This window comes from Amblyomma americanum, chromosome 5, assembly GCF_052857255.1.
Source record: "Amblyomma americanum isolate KBUSLIRL-KWMA chromosome 5, ASM5285725v1, whole genome shotgun sequence".
NCBI lineage: Eukaryota > Metazoa > Arthropoda > Arachnida > Ixodida > Ixodidae > Amblyomma > Amblyomma americanum.
Window position 1 is genome coordinate 34,340,288 of NC_135501.1, and position 24,805 is coordinate 34,365,092.

The 24,805-nt window shown below is 50.5% G+C and overlaps 1 pseudogene; it reads right to left on the reverse strand.

The window, feature by feature from the left end:
* Positions 1 to 16,453: 16,453 nt before the first annotated feature.
* Positions 16,454 to 18,234, reverse strand: LOC144133790 (uncharacterized; annotated as a pseudogene).
* Between the last annotated feature and the right edge of the window lie 6,571 nt (positions 18,235 to 24,805).

Genomic DNA, 24,805 nt, shown 5'->3' on the forward strand with positions numbered 1-24,805 from the left:
TGGATGGATGGATGGATAAGGCTGAACCCTTTAAATCGGGTGGTGGTTCAAGCCACATAGGATGGATGGATAAATGGATAAGGCTGAACCCTTAAAACCGGGCGGTGGTTCAAGCCACCTAGCCATAACTTGTGAAATTTTAATCTTGTCTTGATTTTAGCCACCAATCAGATAACTTTCTCTTGGTTACTTCCACCCGCTTAAAATCTACTTTCCCTTCACTGTCCTTAAACCCCAATGCCTTGGATAAATCAACCCCGCTGCTTTCTACTGCAGGGTGAAGCCCTTTACAGAAAAGTATCAAGTGTTCAGCCGTTTCGACCACCTCTCTGTACGCAACGCACAACGTGTCGATCTCCTGGTACCTGACTCTATATGTCTTAGTCCGCGGAACTCCCGTTCTGGCCTCAATCAACAAAGAGCTTCCCCTACAGTAATCATAGATGTTTTCTTTGGCAATTTCCTGCTTAAATGTCATGTAATGTCCCAGTGCCGACTTCGTCAGCATCCCTGTTTTCTACAGAGCTCTCTCGGTTCCTTTAACCTTTTTTCTTAATCGATAATTGCTGTTTTGCCGCACTTCCGCAGTCCAGATATTTGCTTGTCAATTTTGTTATTCGGTTTCTTCTTTTCTTGTCAACATTCCGTATGTACAGGTATCTGAAATGTACAGGTACCCGAAAACATCGTAACACTCCACCTGGCAGCAGTGACAATCGCCGTGTGAAAAGCTGCACTATAATTTCACATTACTGACTATCGCAATTGTCTGTCAAGTTTTCGTTTGTCAATGCACACCCAAAGTGCATTTTCACACCACCTGCATGCGCGTATCGACATGCGCAGCCGTGCTCTCTCGAAACGACACCGCTCATTCGTCCGCTAATGGGCTAAATCAAAAGGAGCTATACCCAATAATTCGTGTGACTAAAATCACGCCTCTAATGGCTCAGAATGCGGTCTCACGTTAACAGGTGCCCCAGTGATTGATGGCAGGTTTTAGGCGCTAAGCGAAACATGTTTTGCCGCCCCTTAGGCATTGCAGGTTGCCTATAGAAGCTTCGAGGAAAAACTGAGCCGACGCTGAAGCAGCGATCGAGTATCTAGAGTTAACACTACTAACATAAGCCGCCCTTTCGAATCCCTGCCGCTGCCTGGACTCTAACTTAATTAGTAAGATTATACTGCACGAAGCTCGAAACCGTATAGCACCATCTAGAAGATTTCGGCAAACGGTAGGCCTACAAATGTTACATGAATGTCGGTACTAGGTGGCCAGAATTTGGTCCCTGCCATATTGGGATATATATATACACCTAATTGATAAAGTTTAGTTCCGAGTTGTGGAGCTCGGGCATGACGCTGGCGCCTGCTATTACTTCATTCAGTTAAGTAACCACTTCGGTTACCATGGCAACCTCTTGGAGGCCGCCATCCTCTATTCTATTCGTGGAATCAGCGTAACTCAGAGTTAACGCTCTAATAATAACATATATTGCAGAATTCAAATCACGAATCATGAAGATTAAGGGCAAACGTTAAGGTATAAAACGTCAGGCAACAAATGAAATTGAAAAAAGAAAGAGGAAAGGGAAACAATAAAGAACCTATAGGCGAGCACTAAAAAGTTGAACAAGGGAAAACGAAAGCCTAAAATAAGGTTACAGACTGGTGTGGGTTATTGCGGAAAGCAGCACGTGAAAAGCTGTGAGAACAGAATGAGGGGCCTTCCAAAAAAAAAACAATGTCATTCAGTCATCAGTCAAAGTGAAAGAAAGCTAGACACGCTTGTGGATAGTTTTTAAAATGTAAAATGCTTCGACGACCTACTTTCCGGTCTTGCCTTTTGATCTGACGAAACGGTAGCCCTTCAAAGTTAGGGTTTCAAGGAACCCTATTATACCTTTTTTATTACAACCCTCACAGTTGTGCCATAGATGTGCTTCCGAATTCTTCTGTAATGCCAAGCTATATTTGCATGCCAGTTCAGTAAAACATACGCCAGTTTTCACACCGAAAAACCTGCCACTGTGAGGAGAATTTCGTACACCATTCCTGACACTGTCTTCGCATGCTTCTTGGTACACTGCGGCTTGCTTTTATTTCCTTTCGACACCAATCAATACACTCTGCTAAGTTAACACGGTGCTGACAATACAATCGGGACCCCAGATCGGCGCACCCCATTTTTTGATTCTGCTTCAAACGCAGTGTTCCACTGCATAACCTGCAGTCGTTCCTTTATAGCAGTTTCTCTATGCTGTGCTAAGAGTGCCTGTTCAAGCCCACAGTGAGGGGACTTGAAGGCACAGATTTCTTTCCCAAACCATGCACCCTTGGAAGCCGAGCACCGGGCAGGGTGGTAGCTTGAATACCCATTTGAGAAAACCGCTAGGTAACGGGCCGGGCATTACATTCCGTTTCTCGAGACCAGCGGCGCGTTCTTCATCGCTTTCTTCATCTAGTAAAGCAAACAGCTAACACTCGTTACTACAACGTCTTCCATACGGTGGCATTCTTTTCCATACGGTGGCGGCATTCTTTTCTATATTCTTTCATCCTCTGTAAAAAACTTTAATGCTCACTGGTGATTAAGTAGGAAACCAAGACGAAACGACCCTACTTCATTTTGATAATTTAGCAAAACAACAAAATATTGCAGAATATATCTTACCCTAAGGGACAAGAGGAAAACAGCTTTGGCTTTCTGAATAACTTGCTTCAGTTTTATGATAAGATTTTTCTAAGTCGTACTGCAATCTAAGATAATGTTAGCACATTTTACTACTTCGATATGCCCGCTTCCAACGACAGCAGGTTCTACTTTGTTCTTGAGTTGCACTTGTTTGTTCTTTAGCCATTTGAAGTTTTGTTCAAGGTAGTTGGGGACATTTACCACTGGCTAATTGATGAGTGAAGGTTAGGCCTAAATAGCAGATCTAAATGTCCCTGGTATGATAGGGACGATATCGTGATGTTTCTATTATGAGGACATGTGAAACATCACTAGATAATCGTTAATCTAGCGGAACGAGAGCAAAACCTGCTGAATACAAATTCTTAATGCAAAAATTCATGTCTGCATTTTGAGTACTACAGCGCAGTATGATGAACCATCAAGGCAGATACTATGTATTAATCATGTCTGCAAAATGCGTCAGAAAAAAAATGGTCCACGAAAAATGGCACCATGAGACATCACGAGTCGACAAGTCAAATCACGTGATCGGTGTAATATATCGTGAAGGGAAACTTGTGGGTGGTGTGACATATCGTGATGAATGTCATGACGTCACAGCGTTAATTTATTAACAATAATTCACATTATTAACAGTTATTAACGTACCTACAAATTCCAGAGCAGTGCGGTAACCGGCACTGGAGTAACGCGAAAGCACTGACGCCTCCTCGGCACTCATCGCTTCTATTTGCTCCTCTTTGCCTCTATTGCCCCTATCTGCCTCAGAATTTGTTTAGTTCGTCCAATTCTCACCACGCTTCGTTCGGAAATTTCAAATTTGGTGCCGCGCGTTGACTCCGCCATCACTTCCTGTCACATTGTACTACACTTTCGGCGTTTCAAATTTAGTGCCTGGCACGGCCACTTTTTGCACATTTTTGGCTCTAAATAAAAAAACTATTCATCCAATCGTCACCAAATTTTTTGCGCCGCTTTCTCCCATCATCCTGCTTTGATTGCAGCCACATTTAAGATGTTGTTTTTTTTTTAATTTTCCACAATGGGTGCGGGCACGTTTTGATGACACGAAACAGCTCACATTGCCTAGTAAAACATTCGCTTTAATAATGCTATTTAATGTAATTAGGTTATCCCAAGCGCAATCAGTATAGGTATTGATGACATCACATGAATAGGACGTCAAACCAAGTCACGTGGCAACGATGTAATGTGTCGTTATAAGAAGACACGTGCCAGCGATGTAAAATGACATTATACCAAGCCACGTGACAACAACGTAATGTGATGGCATACCTGGTCGCTTGTCAGATTATTGTAAATAGTTCAAGCCACGTGACAAATTAGCCAGATGCGGGTTTTGAGAACATCCCAATGCCCACCGCCTAATGCATGAAGGCGTCGATGAAATCTCGGCGATGGCAGTAATGACTGACCTCAGCATGACAGCATTCCCAACAACATTCTCACCAAACTTTTCAGCAACCGCTCGTCGTAGCAGGTTCCTGTTGGTGTCATAGCATTTCTCTTTGCAACTATTTTACATGTTTCAGTCAATTTGTAGGCTAGCTTGCGACAGGGGCTCAGACCTATGACGTATGCACCTTTAGTTGAATGCTTTAAATCGCGGTTGAGGGGTGCACCGAGATGTAGTGATACGAGAGCTACTGCGCTTTTTCCTTTCCTCAGAAGCCTTTTCTGTCCTCGAAAGACATGTTTTCGAATTCATCCACGTAAGCAGACGAAGTGCCCTCAGGATTTTTATCACGCGAATGATAAAACATAACCTCCTCTGAGGCACCCTTTTCTTCATTTTTTGCACCCCTTGCTTTATCCCTTCTCTCACCGAGATATGTGAGACAGTTACTGCGTCATTTACTTTCCTCAATAAGCAAATTTCCTTTTATTTTAACAAACATGTATCACAGAGGAGAGTTGCCACACAAGACGCACTACATATCCCAGTCTTCTGAAGCAAAACAAAATCACCTTTGAATTTGATGGCCTGGTAGTTGGGTTATAGCGCCTCGAAAATAATATTCTAGGCACTATGGTTGGGTGAAAAGTCATAAATCAAGAATTACTGCCAACAATACAAATGGTGGGGGTGAAACTCCCTATATGGGGTGCGGTGGCTTTCTGGCTATACAGGGCTGGGATCTAGGGGCTCTCACAAAAGTGGCGAGTACTCCTTCTCATCAAGCGTATCTGTTGCTGCACCGTCGTGTCGTCGTGTCTTCAGATGACACGATTGTTGCGGCGCACGTCCTTTCTCTTAATCTTTCGTATCTCTTTTAGCTCCCCTACTGTCTGCGCGTGGCAGCGATTGTGGTTCAACTTGAGCCTTTCGTTTCGATGTAGGCGAAACACAAAGGTGCCCGTCTGCTGCGCGATGTCAGTGCACGTTAAAGATCCGAGTACTCTTGAACAAAGACCCGGAGGACTTCTTGAGGGCAATCCTGACGTGCTTCGACATTCTAAACAATTACAGAGGGACGAGACTAATGTATCCTCCTCCCCACAACAAATTTATTAATAATATTATTAATTGGTTTTGGGGGAAGAGAAATGGCGCAGTATCTCTCTCATATATCGTTGGACACCTGAGCCGCGCCGTAACAGAAGGGATAAAGGAGGGAATGAAAGAAAAAAGGAAGGAAGAGGTGCCATAGCGGAGGATTCCGGAAAAATTTCGACCACCTGGGGAACTTTAACGTGCACTGACATCGCACAGCAAACCAGAACCTTCCCCAATTTACACATCCTTAGCAAAATGCTCCCGCACCAATACAGGGATCTCTGCCCATAGTGCGGTGCAGCACCCACCCTATACCATATTACTTGGGAATGTGAATGAAAAAATTAATGTTGATTAGCTCAGCTAATCCAAGATATACAAAGCGATAGCAACATTGGGATCTTCACTGACCCACGGAGCCAGTTGTGCGCCTTTCCTTTCGTGAAAATTGGAAGACGCTTAAGCTTCGTCTTTAAAAGTGGGAGAGAGAGAGAGAGAGAGAAGTTGTTGCCAGGAAGAAAAAAAAGGAAAGTGCACAGGCCTGCCCACTGGCTCAAGCCGAGCCACAATCGCTACCACGTGCAGATAGTAGATAGTAGTAGAGATTAAAGTATGGATAGAAAGACAGGATAGTAAAGACGCGCTAAAGACAAGGCCGATCTCGGAGGCAGAGCAATACCGGGCCAACCGGTGGCGGGAGTGAAGCATCTCTCAAACTCTCCGCCACATTTCCAAAAATAAGTCTAATTGGACCCGTAACAGATACTCTACGGGGTGCGGACAATTTTAAAAGTGGGACGCGACAGCGTGTCGCAGCGTTGCCGAGGGTTACACATAACGCCATCGCCCGTTCAGCGCGATGCGTGGCCCGTTGGACAATTTAAGGAAAGGATGCCTGTCTCACATATCTCGGCGGACACCCGAACCGCCCCGTAAGGAAAGGAAAAGGAAATGAACAATGGCTTTTAAAGAAAGGAAATGACGCCTATCAAATTTCTCGCTGGACACCCGGATCGGGCCGCAAGGGAAGGAAAAATCTATTGATCGATAAATCAATACTTCTATCAATCCATCAATCAATCAATCCTTAACCCTGTCACGTTAAAACCCCTTCCCTTAGGGCGCGGTTCAAGTGTGGGATATTTGGACAATTTTCGCGTGAAAAACACCAGCGAGAAAAGACGCAAGACCAGAGGAAGACGCACACAGACTGTCTTCGGTGTGTGCGTCTTCCTCTGGTCTTTCGTCTTTTGTCGCTGGTTTTTTTTTCACGTGAACATGTACCAACTCGCCCAACAATTCACACTTGAATAGGACAAATTGCCGGGCTAGTTGGTAATGATCCATTCTTGTTGACAGCGCGTTAAAGCACAGGGACAGAAGAAACAGAAAGGATTGTTGGTTTTTGCTTGCCACAATGCTTTTCTTTTTTCGCCACGTTTGATTTTTGTTTTACGCGTATATTTTGGTTCAATGTTTTTGGGAGCCGTTTTCAAAATTCTGTCTGTCATCTGCGCCACTATTTTCACGTGTGGGAGTGTTTCTTTCAAATGACTTGGTAAAGTTTTTTGCATCTTCTTGCTCTGCTTTTTCCTGCTCTGTTCAAAATTTTTCGGGTTTTTTAGCTTTTGTCATTTTGCCCCACCTGCCTTATCATCTCTGTTTCCACAAGCGCATAAAACTTTCGCCGCTTGGTGGCGTCTCTGTCATGGGTATATATGCAGTGTTTCGATGATTCTTGAATAAAGTTGAAGTTCAGCGCCTGTGACGTCGTCCTCTGTGTTTCTTCTGTCCCTGTGCTTTAACGCGCTGTCAACAAGAATGAATTCACACTTAAGGACAATTTTACCCTCATTTCATCAAGAAAGCATATGCGCTCGCACCCGCGCTCACGAATGGGCGCGGCGCTGCTCGAGTATGAGCAACTGACTCAAGGCCCGCCCCCCTACGGTTCCTGCGCGCCCTGGCCTGCTGCCTCGGAGGTACAGCGAGAGATCGTCGGCATTGCGGGAAAGCGGAGCACACCCCTCTGTGCTGTGCAGCAGCTGGCCAGAGCGGTCATACACGAGGAGCTCCAGGACCATCTCCTCGTGTACACCGACGGCTCAGTGGCCCGCGACAGCTGCTCCCTTGCTGCGGCGGCCAGCATCCCCGCCCTGCGACTGCACAGCCAGCAACACCCAGCCTTTCTGGGCTCCTCCACCACGGCGGAGTTGATGGGGATCCGGCTCGGGCTGGACCTGTTGCTCACCCTCGGGCCTCTGCTGCCCAGGTGTGCTCTGCTGTGTGACTCCAGCGCCGCCTTCAGCCGCCTGCAATCTAACGGCCGCGGAACCCCACTAGTGCGAGAAATTCGCTCGCGCATCGAGTGCCTCGCGCAGAGAGGTTGTGCCGTGCGTGCACAGTGGGTGCCCGGTAACTGCGGCATCGCAGGCAACGAAGAAGCTGACGACCTCGCGACCGCTGCACACCAACTACCTGCCAGCGATCTGCCCCTTGCGCTGGAGGACGTGCGTGCGGCCATCCACGACCATCTCCGAAAGCAGCACACCGACCCACGCATCGCGGGAGGTGAGCGCATCGACAGTGTCACCGGCTGTCGCGCACTTACACGGTCACAACGTGCAATGATCCTCCGCGCGCGCATTGGCTGCGTGTGGCCCGGGGAACGACGGGTGCGTCACGGAATCGCGACGAGTGATGTGTGTGACAGATGCGGTGCAGTGGAAACACTAGAACACCTGCTCCTTCACTGAACCGCGTTTGCCGATGCTCGTCGCGATATGCTCGCTGCCTATAGGGCGCAGGGCATACTACCAGACTCCATCAAGACGCTATTGTGGCCGCAGGGCAGTGCGCGCACTCGTGAGCGAACTTTGGTGAGCCTCTGTGCATACCTCGAACACACGGGCTTGACGTCCCATCTGTTCACCGTCAGGTAGTTCCACGCAGTGACCGAACGCTCCGCGAGTTCTACCTTGAACGATTAATAACTGGACGCCCCACTCCAGTTGTAACCAACACAGTGTTGTGCGCGAGTGTGATTTAATTCCTCTAAAATGAACTAATCACGCGCACAACCTGGACACATTTCTTATTGTGTAAATAGTTTGTACATATTACTTCTCCCCCTATCCTCTCTTCCTGTCCCCTTTATTTCCGCTGCCCCAGCTCAGGTGCTTCAGTATCGATGGCAGATGCCGGGGCTAGCAAAAATCTTTTCCTTCCTTTTTACTATTATTTTTAATAAAACCACTACCACCACCACCACCACCACCGGCGCCGCACACGTGCTCTCATCCCTCCGTGTGCGGTAACCCTCCCCCCGCGTTCTTACCCGTGCAGAGGAGGTTGCGCTTAGGAGGATCCGGGTCGGGGTTGCCCTCGCACCAGCCGGCACTCGTAAGTGGCCTCAGTACCGAGATTTGTTTCCTCGGCCAGGGTGTCCGATATGTAAACACGAGGACATTGAGGCCGACATTCATCACTTACTGTGGGACTGCCCAGCTGTCAAGCCTAGAAGGTTCCGGCACCTGTTGGTAGCAGGTCTTTCACCAAGCAACCCTGCTTATACAATTGCCTGGACGCAGGGACCGTACCATCGGTCTCTACTGGACTTCATCATATGAGCTAACCTTTTTCCATTCATTTAATCTCTACTACATCATTCATCACACCTTCACCCATCACTGATGCTGTGGGGCAATAAATTTCGCTTAAAATGTGTCCACCAAGATAATAATTAACCAAGATGCGCAATTTTTCGCACACGGCCAAAGACGCTGACGCCGACGCCGCCGACACTTACTTTTTTGCGGCACGAGCTCTTTAACGCTGTCGCGTTCATAAAGCATTCCAAGGCTCAGAAAATCCGAGTGGGGAACGATTGGAGACTCTGCTCTCCAGCGGAAACCCATTCCTACAAAGTGAATTGGTCGTCCATGGCAATCGAGTGGCCAAACTCAGCGGAGCCCTGGAATAAGGGCGCCGACCTATGCAAGACGGAGGGAGACATCTGCTTGAAAATGAAGACCTCTGCCTGACAAAGAGTCTGTTAGAGCAATAAACTGTATCCTATCCTATCCTTTTCGGTGCCCTCCACTATGGCACCTCTTTTTTCCTTTCTTCATTCACTCCCTCCCTCCGATATCCCTTCCCTTACGGCGCGATTCAGCTGTCAGCCGATATGTGTGAGAGATACTGCCCCATTTCATTTCCACAAAAAAAACAATTATTATTGCGAAGCGCGTGTTTTTATTGCTCCATCTTGAAATAATCCGGTGCACAACCTGTACAGATTTCTTACTGTGTAAATACTTTGTGTACACTACCTTTCCCCCAATCCTCTCTTCCTGTCTCCTCACCTCTTTCATTGCATTTCACCATTCTGAGTGCTATCATTTATTTCCGCTGCCCCAGCTCAGGTGCTTCAGTATCGATGGCAGATATCGGGGCTAGCAAAAATCTTTTCCTCCCTTTTTAATAGCATTTAAACAAAAACCACTTACTACTGCTACTACTATAATTTCGACTAAGTGGCTAGACCAATGCACTTTCGTTTCCATTCTTCCTGTAGTCACCACATTCTTCCTGTAGTCGCATGGATGGATGGATGGATGGATGGATGGATGGATGGATGGATGGATGGATGGATGGATGGATGGATGGATGGATGGATGGATGGATGGATGGATGGATGGATGGATGGATGGATGGATGGATGGATGGATGGATGGATGGATGGATGGATGGATGGATGGATGGATGGACGGACGGACGGACGGACGGACGGACGGACGCATGGATGGATGGATGCACGCATGGATGGATGCACGCATGGATGATGGATGGATGGATGAACGGATGGATGGATGGATGGATGGATGGATGGATGGATGGATGGATGGATGGATGGATGGATGGATGGATGGATGGATGGATGGATGGATGGATGGATGGATGGATGGATGGATGGATGGATGGATTGATGGATGGATGGATGGATGGATGGGTCGGTGGATGGATGGATATATGGAAAAATTTCATTTAGCAAAAGAATTTGGGGTCCGAAGGCCTCCTGGGTCTCCGCACGACCCCATTGACTGTCTAAACATTCATGTGGTGTTAGCCCATGACGTACTACACGGCCCGGCTGACGGCGATCTTCTGCCTGGCCAGGTCCGCTGACAGTAGTAAGGTCTCCCAGTCCTCCCAGATCCGGAGAGACACTGGCACGGCGGGGGGAAGGGACGCTGGGCATGATAGGAGAATGCGGCTAAGGGTGGGCATGGGGTGGGGAATGAAAATGAAAATTAGTTTTTTTGAGGAATGGAAATGGCGCAGTATCTGTCTCACATATCGGCGGACACATGAACCGCGCCGCAAAAGAACGCATAAAGGAGGGAGTGAAAGAAGAAAGGAATAAAGAGATGCCGTAGTGGACGGCTCCTGAATACTTTCGACCAGCCGGGGATCTTTAACGTGCACTGACATCGCACAGCACAAGGGCGCTTTAGCGTTTCGCCTGCATAATAACGCAGTCGCTGCGGTCAGGTTCCAACCAAGAAACTCCGGATCAGCAGCCGAGTTCCCTAATTATTGAGCGACCGCGGCGTGTTTGAGGTGGGGCACAAAATGCATTACGGGGGTACCGGCATAAATTTAGAAAGATCGGCTGGTGTAGGCAGCGTTCGCGTGCTCAGGCGCCGACAGATTGACTGTTCTCTGGTAGTGCAGGATGGGTGGAGTGGTGGGTAGATTAGGCGTTCAGAGCGGGGGTGCGCGGTGAGCTCAGCAAAAGAGTGCATACGCTATATATGTCACTATAGTAATGTAGCATAGTGGGTGTCTGTGAGCAATGGCTATAGCGGTCTCCTCGGCTTCCTCAGAGGTGGTGCCTGAAGGAAGCTCGAAAGTTAGATTGTAATGTGTGGGTTGTGGACAACCGCAGTGTCTCCATGCTCATCGCAGGCGGCATCCACCCAAATATCAACGAACTCATCCCCGTATCATTTGTGCAGCGCTGTCGCACGCGCCTTCCTGCTACCTTGGTCTTGGGGGGGGGGGGGGGATATGCAAGTTCAATGGTAATGTTTTGGCATATATTGCAGTGTGAATGTGGGTGGGGAGTGTTATTAGTGATGTATTGTTTGCAGGGATAGCGATTCCTAGCTGAATGAGTATGTGTCGTCCGGTAGCTGTAGCGGTTATCTGACACACAGTGCCTGTAAGTGGGCCTCGCGTAGTTCACGTAGGGTGTTATGGTCTCCGAATTCGAGCAGTTTATCGCTTCTAGTGTATTTGGTAATTTAGGTTCTGCTTTTGTTGCCTGCCGACTTAACAAGTCTATTTTCTGGACCTAACTGGTTGTTAGTTTCAGGTATGGCATAGCATAAAGAATTCGGCGGAGTGTATAGGCGTGCAGCACGCGAAGGGTGTGCGCCTCTCTCTGCCCATGTCCGCGTTTAGTCACCCTTTTAGTGAGCTGCGTGATGGCTGCGAGGGCATTTTTCGGTCGCTTAAATGTGTCTCCGTCTCTCTATCCTGTTCAAGGTACAGTCCTACAATGCGTATGGTAAGGACCTGGGGTACCTGTCTGCCCTGAATTTGGATTTCGACGGGGTTTGGTATGACCGTCCCTTAGAGGGTATGACGAGTAAATCTGATTTGTCTGGCCAGCACGCAAGTCTGAACTTTCACGCGAGTTTAGTAATGCTATCTGATGCCGTTTGTAGCGTGTCTTCGATTTGACCGCCTGATCCGTATGTTGTTCAGAGTAGAATGTCATCGGCGCATTAAGTTTGACCAAGATGGGGGATTTTCTGTAATTCTGTAGCTAAGGGGATAAGTGTGATATCGAACCGAAAGGGAGAAAGCAGGGAGCCTTGCGGCGTGCCCACATTTCCAAGTGCGGAGGCTGATGTTTGAAGATTATGGATGTCAAGCGTGGCTGTACTGTGTAGCAGGAAATATATTATGTAGTGGTACACCCTAGGACCTCTTTGTACGTTCATGAGTGCCAGTAAGGCGTACCCACATTTCCAAGTGCGGAGGCTGATGTTTGAAAATTATGGATGTCAAGCGTGGCTGTACTGTGTAGCAGGAAATATATTATGTAGTGGTACACCCTAGGACCTCTTTGTACGTTCATGAGTTCCAGTAGTATTGCTGCGTGCTGTGCATTATCGGAGGCTTTTTTCAAGTCTATAGCTAAAATCGCATTAGTATGAGTTGGTATCAGTGGATCAAGCACTTCTAATGCTAGCTGTAGCATAGCATCCTGTGTAGAAAAGCACGGGGTCTGAAACCAACCATAGTGTGGGGGCATTGTCCTGTTTCATTTATGTATGTTGTTAGAGGAGTTTCAAGAAGTTTCTCTAAGCTCGAGGTGATGATATGAACGGATATTTGCTGGGGTGATTGGTTTGTTGGGCTTTGGGATTAGTATTGCATTCCCGTGCGTCCTTTCCGCTGGGAGTGCGCTCCTTTCCCAGTGTCTGTTCTACAGGTCTGTTAGTTCCTGGATTGATTTATTGTCTATATTTCTGAGGGCTGCATTTGTAACCTGTTCTTCGCCCGGCGCAGTGTTCCTGATCCTTTGAAGCGCTGCCCATACTTATGATGTTATTGCAGTTTCTAATTTATCATTTGGTTCTCCTGCATAGTGGGGTAACGGTTGTGGTTGTCCCGCGGTAGTGTGTATATCCTTTAGTGCAGCTAGAAGGTATCTGTGTCAGGTCTGTTTTGGTGCGTTAGTCTAGCTATTATGTTGCGTGCGTTCGTTTTTTTCTGGATGTGGTCCAGTAGGTGCCGCATTAGGTGCCATGCACGCGTTTAGGTAAGATTCCCTCTTAGCGCTTCACACATTTCAGTAACATTCTGGTGACACAGTTGCGCTCCGTGTTCTTCAATTTGAGTGGGCAGATCATAATTCTTATGTTTAAATTTGCGACTGTGATTCTGTATGGCATATCGTTTAGGTAAGCTGCAGTAGCTTCAAGGGCAAGAGTAAGGGCAATGATATAATGATCACTACCTAATGTATTTGGGTTTCTTTCCCACTGCAGATGCGTGATGTGTCTACAAAGCGTGAGATCTGGGCTGGTGTCCATCACTGCAACCTTACCCTAAGATTTTTTTTTGCCTAATAAAAGTAGTTTCTATCCATTCAATCAGAGAACTCCGGATCAGTAGCCTAGCGCCTAATCACTGAGCCACCGCAGCACAAAATGCATACAGGGGGTACCGGCATAAATTTTGAAAGACTGGCTGGTATAGGCAGCGTTCGGGTCTGTAGGCGACGCCAGATTGACTGTTCACTGGTAGTCATAGATGGGTGGGGTGGCGGGTACCCTTACGGCGCGGTTCAGATGTCAGCCGATATGTAATAGTGGTTTCCATTGGGCGAACAGGAGCACTTTTAACTGCGCTCAAAGTGCTCTCGTTAGTTCCAGCGCCTACCAGTGGTCGAGCAGGTGCAGGAGCGTTGTGTTCCTTTGGCTGAGGAGGAGTGCTTTTGCGGCGCCGAGAGCAGCCGAGAGCAGTTCTGGGTGCTCCGTCGTCAGCGGCGGAGTTAACAGAGGAACGGAGGAAGTCACGTGACCTTTTTGACGTCACTTCTGGTTTTATCTTTGGCAAGGCCGAGGAGAAATGGCGGAAAGCAATAGCGGTGACAGTAGGCCGGTGCCAACAAACGTAATGTCAGTAGCTAAGCGCCGCCGTCTCGACGAGGAGTTGTTAATGCTGTTTGATGAAGACAGCAGCTGCAGCGTCGACTCAGACACAAGCTCGTCTTCGGACAGCAGCAGCAGCAGCAGCGATGACGACGATTTGGCGTTGTACGAGGAGATGTTCCAGCAGCTGTTTACCCCGCCGGAGAACCGACCTAAGGTCGAGTCGTATCTGGAAAAGACCGTTGCCGCGTATTCTGACGAAGAGGTGAGTCCTTGTATCCCATTTAAAACGGGCGATCAATAAGTTACCTGCGTTTGTTTCTTTTTTTACTCACCAGTTTCGCAGGAACTTCCGATTGTCGCGGTCGGTTGCAAATGCTCTTGCAGCCGAGTTCGCGAAATCGCCACACTATCCCTCAAGGGCCGATCGCGGAGGCCTGCCCCCAAAGTCGCCTCAAGAGCATGTGCTCTCCTTTTTGTGGTAAGATATTGCAATTTTTTAGTAGCAAAGAAAAAGGAGCTGTTATTTAAGATGACTGATTGAAGAAATTTAGGAGCAAAAAAGTCTCGGCGCATCTAACTGGGTGCGAAGCCTGAAATTGAATGCAGTAATACGCCGCGTGATGGAGAGTTTAGCAATCGATTTCTCGCTAAATGCTTATACTGCCTGAAAATTGCTTTTAAATGTCACTGCTCTTCCGCAAGCGCCAGGCTCAACTGATCGCATTCTTCCCAAGTGCGAATTTAAATGTATGGGATCACAAATTCGACTTGCGCAGTTTTTTATTATTTCTGTTCTTGCCTGTGCTTCCGCTGTGACATTCAGTGGGAAAATATCATATGGCAGTACCAAATGTGCCTGATGAACACGTGAAGCTTGTTCAGACAACTGGGCAGATGTGGATTTTTTTATTTACGTCGCTGCAATGCTTGATGGTTAGATAAGATGCCAGTTTCACGATTTCGTGTTCTTATAAAATTGTAGCATTTTTTTTGCAGGTACGCTGCCAACAAATCCTGCATACGGGATGTTGCAGGGCGCTTTGAGCTCGGAGAAAGCACGCATCACAGGATGATGTACCGCGTCATGGCGTTTCTTCTCGACATCGCCCCACGCGTCGTGACCTTCCCAGATGACTTGGAGAAGCTTGCCGATGAGTTTGAGCAGGTAATGAAAAAAAATGTCCTACTTTCAGTTTGTACTGTGCGTAGGAGTTGCACTAGTGTAGACAGTTGGGCTTGTTAGTGTGAGATCATCTCAAAAACCAGCTGTTACAACACATGAAGGAAAGAAGGCCTTTGTCCTGTCGCCTTCTTTCCTTCATGTGTTGTATGGGCTGGTTTTCAAGATCATAGGAGTCGCCCTTAATCAAAACAGCATTTCACTTGCCATGTATATTACCCTTCAAAGAAAGCTGTGTGCTTTTCTTCACGAAGCACATATAACTTATAATAAATATAGTATATACAGGTTACCCTTGAATTTAGTTTAAACTGTAAACTTGTGACAGGCAGTGTCGTCTCATCATTTCTGCTGTAAGCTGCATGAAGACGTTGAAGAGCTTGCGAAAGCAATGTTTTCAGTTCGATCACTTCAAAGAGTTGTTAAGGTCTTACTTTCATGTACAAGCTTATATTCTGATAGGTTTGAAGAGTTTCAGCACTACTTCACTTACTACTTTGTTAGGTCTTCTGTGAAAATTTTTACATTTATTTTTTCTCAACTTTTAGATTTCAGGGTTTCCAGACACTATTGGCTGCATCGACGGGAGCTATATTCCTGTTAGGTGCCCTGCTGGCAAGGTGCGCTCAGTCTACGTAAACAGGCACCATTATCCATCCTTGACGCTGCAGGGAATATGTGATAACCGCAAGAGGTTTCTTGATGCCAGCACTGGTGCACCTAGCAAAATCCACTACTCCAGGATCTTCCGACTTTCAAATGTTTCAAAGAGACTGCCTCAGCTCTGCGCCGGAAAATATCAAATTCTTGGGGACGTTGCGTACCCATCTCGAGAGTTTTTGATAACGCCCATCCGAGACTATGGAAGCCTTGATGCCTCTGACAAGGCCTTCAACACCAAACTTTCGTCTACCCGAGTGCTCATTGAAAATGCCTTTGGGAAATTGAAGGGTAGGTTCAGGCAGCTACAGCGTTTGGACCTCGTGACAGTAGACAACATGTCGAAATTTATACTCTCGTGTTGTGTCCTCCACAACATCTGCATTGACAATGGGGACTCACCTGATAGCCTACTTCAGGACATGCGTCTGTGCTCCCAGGATAAAAGTGATCAAACCCCTTCTGCAGTTGAAGTTCACAGTGGCACCTCTAGAGAAGAGAGCCTCTTGCGGGCACTTGCAGAAGTCAAACGAGAAAAAATCAAGGCCAAGATGGGACTAAAAAGGAGGCAGCCACAAAATCTGCCATAATGCAAGCAAGCACAGTGCTAAACGTGAAATAAAAGTTGAGGCAATACTTAAACAAGCCTTGTTTTTGGCCGTGCACAGGAGGTGTATGAAATAAACAGTCATCAAAACATGTTCATTCGAAGTGCACTGTCTTTATTGCCTGAGCCTCAGGGCCTCGCGGATGAGCTGAAGTTTGTCTTCGTGCATCTTGCGACGTTCCTGGCGTTCTTGAGTGCGCTCAGCTCGCCGCTCAGCACGCCTCTTCTCCTTTTCATTTTCCCGTTCTTCCCTGCGAGCCATTCGCTCTGCACTAATAGCCCGCATTTGGTCAAAAAAAAATTGCATCTGTTGCATACGACTGGTGCTAGCGCGGAATTCCCTTTTCTTGACTTCTGCCGACACTTTTGTGCTGTCCCCACTTTCTGAACTGTTCGTCGCAGTACTGGAGCTCTCAAGTAGAGGTGAGGGCGGATCAGCTGAACTGTCAGCGCTTGATGATGCCGATGCCTTGTAGGTCACTCCAAAAGAGTCCCTTTGAACCTCTGGTTCAAGACTGTCATCTATGCTCTGAATTTTTCTCATTTCATCGTCAAATGGGACAGGACAAGGTGAAGCACCTGATTTCTTATTGTTATCACTTGCCTTTTTCTTCTGCCTCATCACCGTTTTGTAACGATTTTCACATTGCTGTGGCGTTTTGTGGCATCCAAGCACAGTGGCCAAATCCTGGGAAACTTTTTAAAAAGCATCTTCTTGTTCTTAAACTTTTTGAAAGGGCCAACCTGAGGAAAGTATTTGTAATAGTAATCTAACATAAGTTTAGTTTCTCCTGGTGTCCACTCAGGAGCTGAAATAAAGAGAAGGCCAGTTTACTAAAAGCGTAAAATGTTTTAAGCAGTGCAGTTGGCACAAGCTCACCTCCACCGCCTCTTTTCACTCCTGGCGCTGGCTGCAGTCCCCTCTCGCCGGCATCGGACCCAGCGGTGTTCTCTGCACGTGAACATACAATCATGGGCGTCCGGAAGAGGGGCGGTGGCCCCCCCCCTCCCCCGCCCCCTCGGGAATTACGGATATCATTCATGCACTAGTAGAAAACAAATACACAGCTCTTGATTAGCAATCTTAGGTGATATTAAGTTATCAGATTTCGCTTATTGATTTCAATTCTTTGTTAATTAATAAATTCTAATGTTTGTTCTCCAAGCCAAGAACTAATTTGCTGCTTCTAATTTTTGTTTCATGTGCGCAGTTTAGACCACAAATAGTTCCTTTTTGGTGCTAACCTACTGCCTCCCCCATACCCGGCCATCGGGTGCACCCCCCTGGAAAAAGTTCTGCGGACGCCCTTGCATACAATTGCAACTGCGAAAACTCTGCCAAGCACCTCCTTTCTGCGCCGCAACGTAACCACAAAAATTTGTCAGTTGGCCCACCCGCATAATTAGATGAAGGCAAACAAGCGGATTACTATCGCACCTTGGTTAATAACGTATTTAGTCAAACAGGCATACACAGCAATCTGGGCGCATCGACAGATAAAAGGGGCAATAAACTGCATAAGAAGGTTTGACAGTATAGCGAGAAAGTGCAGCGCCGTTCTCGTCCGTCGTTGCGTCACGCCGCGACGCCCCCGTTATCCGAAATAGTCCATTCGGCGCGAGAAACTGTGAGCAATGAAAGAAATGGACGAAAACAATCGTCAGATATGGCCCCATGCATAGTAGTTATTGTCACTTACCGTCGGGTCTCTCTTCAATGTTCTCACGAGAGGCCAAGGCATCGATGGCAGCTGTGGTGAACACAAAGGAAGCGCTGGTATTAGCGCTGTTATGTTTCGCAGCCAATTTTTAGGATAGACGACGCTTACCTGGTGTAGCAGTTAGCGGTGAAGCATTTACCATGGCCATGAAGAGCCGCTGCGCTTCTTCACCCATCGCAAGCTAAAGACGGCGACAGACACAGAACTGGCACGGATTGTTGACTGCCGCGAGCGCGCGACGGGATGCAGACAGCGCGAGCGCGGGAAAAAGTTTGGTCACATGACACTTGACGTCACGCGCTCTCCCGTGCTGCTCTGCTCTCGGGGCAGCGTGCATGTTCCATTCGCGAGACGAGGACCCGCGTACCCTCTGCTCTCGTGCACTACTCCAGCTGCTCGCTGCTCTCGCTCCTGTTCGCCCAATGGAAACCGGCATTAGACAGGTACTGTGCCATTTCTTCTTCAAAAACCGATGTTGATTTTTTGAAGCGAAAAGCTTCACTAAGCTAGGCAACAACACGCTTCGCTCGAGCCGGCCTATGTCGGAACACGAGTGACGTCACGCGCGGCGCAGGTGGCCGCCGCCGACTCCGTCGCCTGACCTTTCGTTCCTCTTTCTCTCCCTAGTCACTACTGCGCATGCGCCACTAGTAGCACCGAGCCACAGGTGTTCCGCCGCTGCGCAGCGCCGCGCCTTTCCTCTAAAATCCAACTCAGTTTTCTCTTTCTTCTTTCTCTTTCTCCGTTACTCCTTCCTTTACGGCGCGGTTCGGGTGTCAACCGACATATGTGATAGTGTTACTGTGCCTTCCTCAAGTACCAAACAAAACAAGTGAGCTGACGGCGTTCATAGACTTCATTGGCGTTAAATTTGCAAAAGCCGTTCAATGTTACGAAAGGAAATGCGCACAACCGGCTCCATGGGTCAGTGCAGACCTCAATCTCACTTTCGTTTTGTATATCTTGGATTAGCTGAGCAAATCCACATCAATTTTTTTTATTATTAAAACGTAGTTGAATCCAGTGAGAAGTGCGACAGTTGCGGCGCTCTTAATTTCTGATTTTTGTGGGTTTAGTTTGCATTATAATGCAAAGATTTGTGATATTGACCTGCAGATGTTTACAAATTAAAATAGCTGTTTGTGCGGGATGCAAATGTTGAAACATTTTATGCTGCATGCGCTGAAGAAGTTGTGATAAAGTGTATATTTAATAAAAAAACCAGTGCACATTTAGGCGCTACACGCAGTGTGTCACACACTTTGGTCGGCAATTGTAGATCGCTCCATTAGCAGCACTGCATTCCCGTTCCATAAAGCACACTTTATCGGCACTTCTCGTGCAGCATGGTATTTGCGGACACAAATGTGTTGTGAGAAATTAAATTTACCGGATTTAGTGAAGATGTAATGAATTGTAAAATTTATGACAGCTAGTCATAGCGACTGTTAGTACGAGACAGAGTGGCAGTGATAATGACAGCTGCCGATTGTGATTGCTAGTGCTAGAGACAGATGGGGATAGTAGTAGTGATAATGATAGTTAAAGTGACAGCTGGTGGTGGTAGTGGTTTTATTAAAAATGAAAGTAAAACGGAAGGAAAAGATTTTTGCTAGCCCCGGCATCTGCCATCGATACAGAAGCACCTAAGCTGAGGCAGCGGAAATAAAGGATAGCAGGCAGAATGGAGAAATGAAATGAGAGAGGTGAGGGGACAGGTAGAGAGGATAGGGGGAGAAGTAATATGTACAAACTATTTACCCAATAAGAAATATGTCCAGGTCGTGCGCGTGATTAGTTCATTTTAGAGGAATTAAGTCACACACGTGCACAGCACTGTGTTGGTTACAACTGAAGTGGGGTGTCAAGTTATTATTCGTTCAAGGTAAAACTTGAGGAGCGTTCGGTCACTGCGTGTAAATACCTGACGGACAACAGACGAGACGTCCAGCCTGTGTCTTCGAGGAATGCACAGAGACTCACCAAAGTTCGCTCACGAGTGCGCGCACTGCCCTGCGGCCACAATAGCGTCTTGATGGAGTCTGGTAGTATGCCCTGCGCCCTATAGGCCGCGAGCATATCGCGACGAGCACCGGCGAACGTGGCACAGTGAAGGAAAAGGTGTTCTAGTGTTTCCACTGCACCGCATCCGTCACACACATCACTCGTCGCAATTCCGTGACACACCCGTCGTTCCCCGGGCCACACGCAGCCAATGCGCGCGCGGAGGATCATTGACGTTGTGACTGTGTAAGTGCGCGACAGCCAGTGACACTGTCGTTGCGCTCACCTCCCGCGATGCGTGGGTCGGGGTGCTGCTTTCGGAGATGGTCGTGGATGCCGCACGCACGTCCTCCAGCGCAAGGGGCAGATCGCTGGCAGGTAATTGGTGTGCAGCGGTCGCGAGGCCGTCAGCTCCTTCGTTGCCGGCGATGCCGCAGTGACCGAGAACCCACTGTGCACGCACGGCACGACCTCTCTGCGCGAGGCGCTCGATGCGCGAGCGAATTTCCCGCACTAGTGGGGTACCGCGGCCGTTAGATTGCAGGCGGCTGAGGGCAGCGCGGGAGTCGCACAGCAGAGCACTCCTGGGAGGCGGAGGGCCGAGGGTGAGGAGCAGGTCCAGCCCGAGCCGGATCCCCATCAACTCCGCCGTAGTGGAGGAGCCCAGGAAGGCTGCGTGTTGATGGCTGTGCAGTCGCAGGGCGGGGATGGTGGCCGCCCCAGCAAGGGAGCAGCTTTCACGGGCCACTGAGCCGTCGGTGTACACGAGGAGATGGTCCTGGAGCTCCTCGTGTATGACGGCTCTGGCCAGCTGCTGCACAGCACAGAGGGGTGTGCTCCGCTTTCCCGCAATGCCGACCATCTCTCGCTGTACCTCCGAGGCAGCAGGCCAGGGCGCGCAGGAGCCGTAGGTGGTGGGCCCTGTGTCAATTGCTCATACTCGAGCAGCGCCGCGCCCATTCGTGAGCGCAGGTGCGAGCGCATACGCTGCAGCAGCGAGCCGCCGTCCGGTGCGCGGTGGAGCCGGTCGATGTGATTCAATGCCCTGCGCGCTGCTTGGAGCTCAAGTGGCCACGCTCCTGCCTCGGCCAACGTTGCGGCGCACTGCGAGTTTTTGGGCAGGCCTAGGCACACGCGCAGGGACTTGCGGTGCTGAAGCTCGAGTTTCTTCCAGCACGGCTAGCGCACCGTGACGAGCGGCAGCGCATATAGCACCGCCCCCAACGCTACGGCATTGTATAGACGCAGCGCGGCTTGCTGGGAGATGCCCTGGCCACGAGCGGTAAGCTTGTGCACGGCGGCGGTGATCCTCTTCATCTGCAGACAGGCCCTTGTCGCAGCGGGGCGGAAGGAAAGGCGCCAGTCGATGTCCAGGCCAAGGTACCGCACCGATTTACGCCAAGGAATCGTAGTCCCGGCCAGTGACAGTGGCGCAAGGTGCGCGCGCAAGCGCGAAACGCAGGCCATGGCCACCGATTTGGCCGCGCTCAGCGACTGACCAAGGCCGCGCAAGCTGGCATCGATTGCGGTCAGGGTTCCCTGGAGGCACCCCCGCACGCGGAACGCCTCGCCCGGTGGTCCCCGGCACCACAGAGCTATGTCGTCTGCATATATGGACGTGTACACATGGTGTCGGCCGCTCGTGAGGAGGAAGGCCGGCACCACCGACATGGCCACATTAAACAGAAGTGGTGATAGGACAGAGCCCTGCGGCACGCCCCTGTCCACCGGGCGAGGCTTGGAGAGCTTACCCCCTACTCGTACGCGCATGGTGCGCCCGCTCCGGAAGCCATGAACGTACCGCAAAAGGCGCCCGCTCATACCAGCCCCCTCAAGCACCGCGAGAATTGGTGCGCGGTGAACGTTGTCAAAAGCGCCCGAGACGTCCAGTAGTAGCAGCAGCGGAACCTCTCCTGCCGCCCTGCCATGCTCCAGCGCTGTAACAACGTCCGATATAGAATCAGCCGTGCACCGCATCCCACGGAAACCCGTCTGCTGCTCGTCAAACAAACTAGCCTCCGCAGCCCGCTCGTTCAGACGCTGCAATGCCATATGCTCCATGAGCTTACCTGCCGCCGATGTTAATGCTACTGGCCGGTATCCGCGCAGCTCCGTAGGTGGGTGCCCTGCCTTTCGGATGGGACAAACGACCGCGTTTCGCCAATCCTCCGGTAGCTCCCCGCGTTTCCACACCAGGTTGATCTGCTGCAGGAGGATCTTTCGTTGCTGCGCATCCAGGTTTCGCAGCATTTGGTATGTCACCCCGTCCGATCCGGGCGCCGAGCGGCGGCGGCAGCGCTTGAGCGCATTGTTCAGTTCCGCCGCGGCAAACGGCGCATCACATGGACCTTCCGAGGCGACGGGCGAGGCACTGGCGTCGCTTCTGGGGCTCTCAGGAGCAGCTATGTTAGCGGCGTTTGCGGGGCAGGGCGGCGCGAATCGATAGCCAAACCGCTCCGCCAATTCTACAAAGCTGAGCCCGCTGGAGATTGCGAGGGCGGCCAGCGGTTGACGGTTTGCATGTGATTCGGTGATGCGCCGCAGGGTGTCAAACAGCCACCGCGAGCTGACATCTTCCTCCATCCTTTGGCATAGTGAATCCCACTGACGGCGGTATAGCTTGTTGGCGTGGCGGCGCGCTGCTGCGTCCAAGCGGTTGTGGACAGTCCAGTCGGCGGCTCTGTCAGTCCGTCGCGCCCGGCGCTCTGCGCGATCTCTCTTCTCGCGCAGATTGAGCAGCTTCATATCAGGTGTGGGCTGCACTGCCCTTATCTCTGCTCGTTGGGTGGCTGTGAGAGCGCTTCGGACTAGACTTGAAAAGAAATCTGCGCCAGTGGCCGCCGCCTCGTCGACCGCCCGCCTGAACGCACTCCAGTTGGTAATGGAGTAGGCACGTTTGGGGCGCGCCTCCGACGTAGTGGGTTCGATTAGGATGGAGTAATGATCCGAGCCCCAGAGAGATGGTGATCGGCGCCATGTCGCCTCGATACCTCTGGATGCGAAGGCAACGTGGATGCAGGAACCGGTTGTTCCGCGTCGTCGAAAGGTGGGCTCGCCGGTGTTCAAGGGGGTGAGTCCCAGCTGCGTTGCTGCGTCGTGCAGGTCGTCTCCTACGCGCGGAGTGGCACGCACTGCCCCTCGCACTATGGTGGGCGTTAAAATCACCACAGATGATGATTTGGCGTGGGGCACAGCACGAAGACGCAGCACGAAAACACAGAGCGTTCCACGCGACAGCTGGACACACATTAACACTGGCCACCGATGTGTCAACACCACCGACGTGCACTGTCACCACCACGCACTCCTGGGCGTCAGATGTCGCCGCCGCCGAGCCGACGAGGGTGTGCTGGACGTCCTGCCGCACGTATATCGCGCACCTTGATTTCCCGGGGCGACGAGATGTGACACAACAGGGCACTGCGGCACAGGTGGGTTCCTCGCACGTGGTTGCTGAGTGGTAGCCAATGTGGCCAGGTAGCCGCATCTTGGGCTCTCCGTCATGTGAACGTACGTACGTCTCCTGCAGCGCGATAACTTCCGGCGAATCCTGTGCGATGCGAACTCGCATTTCGGCGTACCACGCCGCAAGTGAGCGCACGTTCCACTGCAGGATGGATGGTATGCGGGAGGGAGTCCGGCGGCTAGCCATCATGCTGGCTTATCTGTGCGGGAGCACCCGCTGCTTCTAAGCAAGACCGGTGTCCATCGGTGCCCTCCGGGAAAAGTGCGCTGAGGGCGCGCAACGCCAGCTTTAGGCGCGCGATCTCCGCGTCCCGTGCGTCAGGGGGCTGGCCATGAGAAGCGGCTGCAGGCTCGGGCCGCGCTGTACGGGACGCCGGGCAACCGGATCGCCACTGGCGCTGCCGGCGCTGCCGTTGCTTCGGTGACTGCTGCTGCTGGGGTGTTCCCCTGACGGCCTGCGCATAAGAAAGCACGCGCGGCGTCTGCTGATGTTGCTGGGCTGGGGCCGCTGTCTCAGCCTGGACGACGGCTCGGACAGCCCACCTGGACATCGGTGCCATGGATGTGGTCATTAAAGTGGCCACGTGACGCTCTCGCTGCCAGTGCGGGCACGCTGGGTCAATGGCTCCGTGCCGCCCCCCGCAGTTAATGCAGCAGGGCTTGCTCGCGCAGGTACCAGGCTCGTGCGGCCCGCCGCAGCGCGTCCATCGGGCAGGAGCACGACACACCTCAGTGGCATGCCCCAGGCTGGCGCACTTGGCACACTGGAGAGGCCGGGGACGGCAGGGGCGGACCGCGAGCCTGTGCTTGAATATGGTGATGAACGCCGGGGGTGTCGGCGCCGCATTACGGAGAGCGAGTCTGCTGCCCGACAAAGACGCCGACACCATCGGTACCGTTGACTCCGCCGCCGCTAGCAGCTCCTCGGCCGTCCTGCGCCCGTCCACACCGAAGACCAGGCCGGAGCTTTGATTCGAAGGCGGAGGCTCCTTGGCGGAGACCGGCACGCCGTAGATTACGGCTGTGGCTAGCAGTGCCTGGAGAGCATCGCTGCTCCCCACGTCCACTGCCACCACATTCCGCCGCATGTTTACCCGGACGGCGAGGACGCCCGGGCGGCATCCGATCTCCTCGGCCAACTCCCAGCCCTGTTCCCTGGTGAAGGCGGTGCCCCGGTTCGCCGGCCGAAACAGCACCGTCCCCACCAGGCTGGACGGGACCTCCACGGCAGCCGCGGCTCGCTCCAGGCCAGCTCTCCGACACCGCTGCGCCTTGGT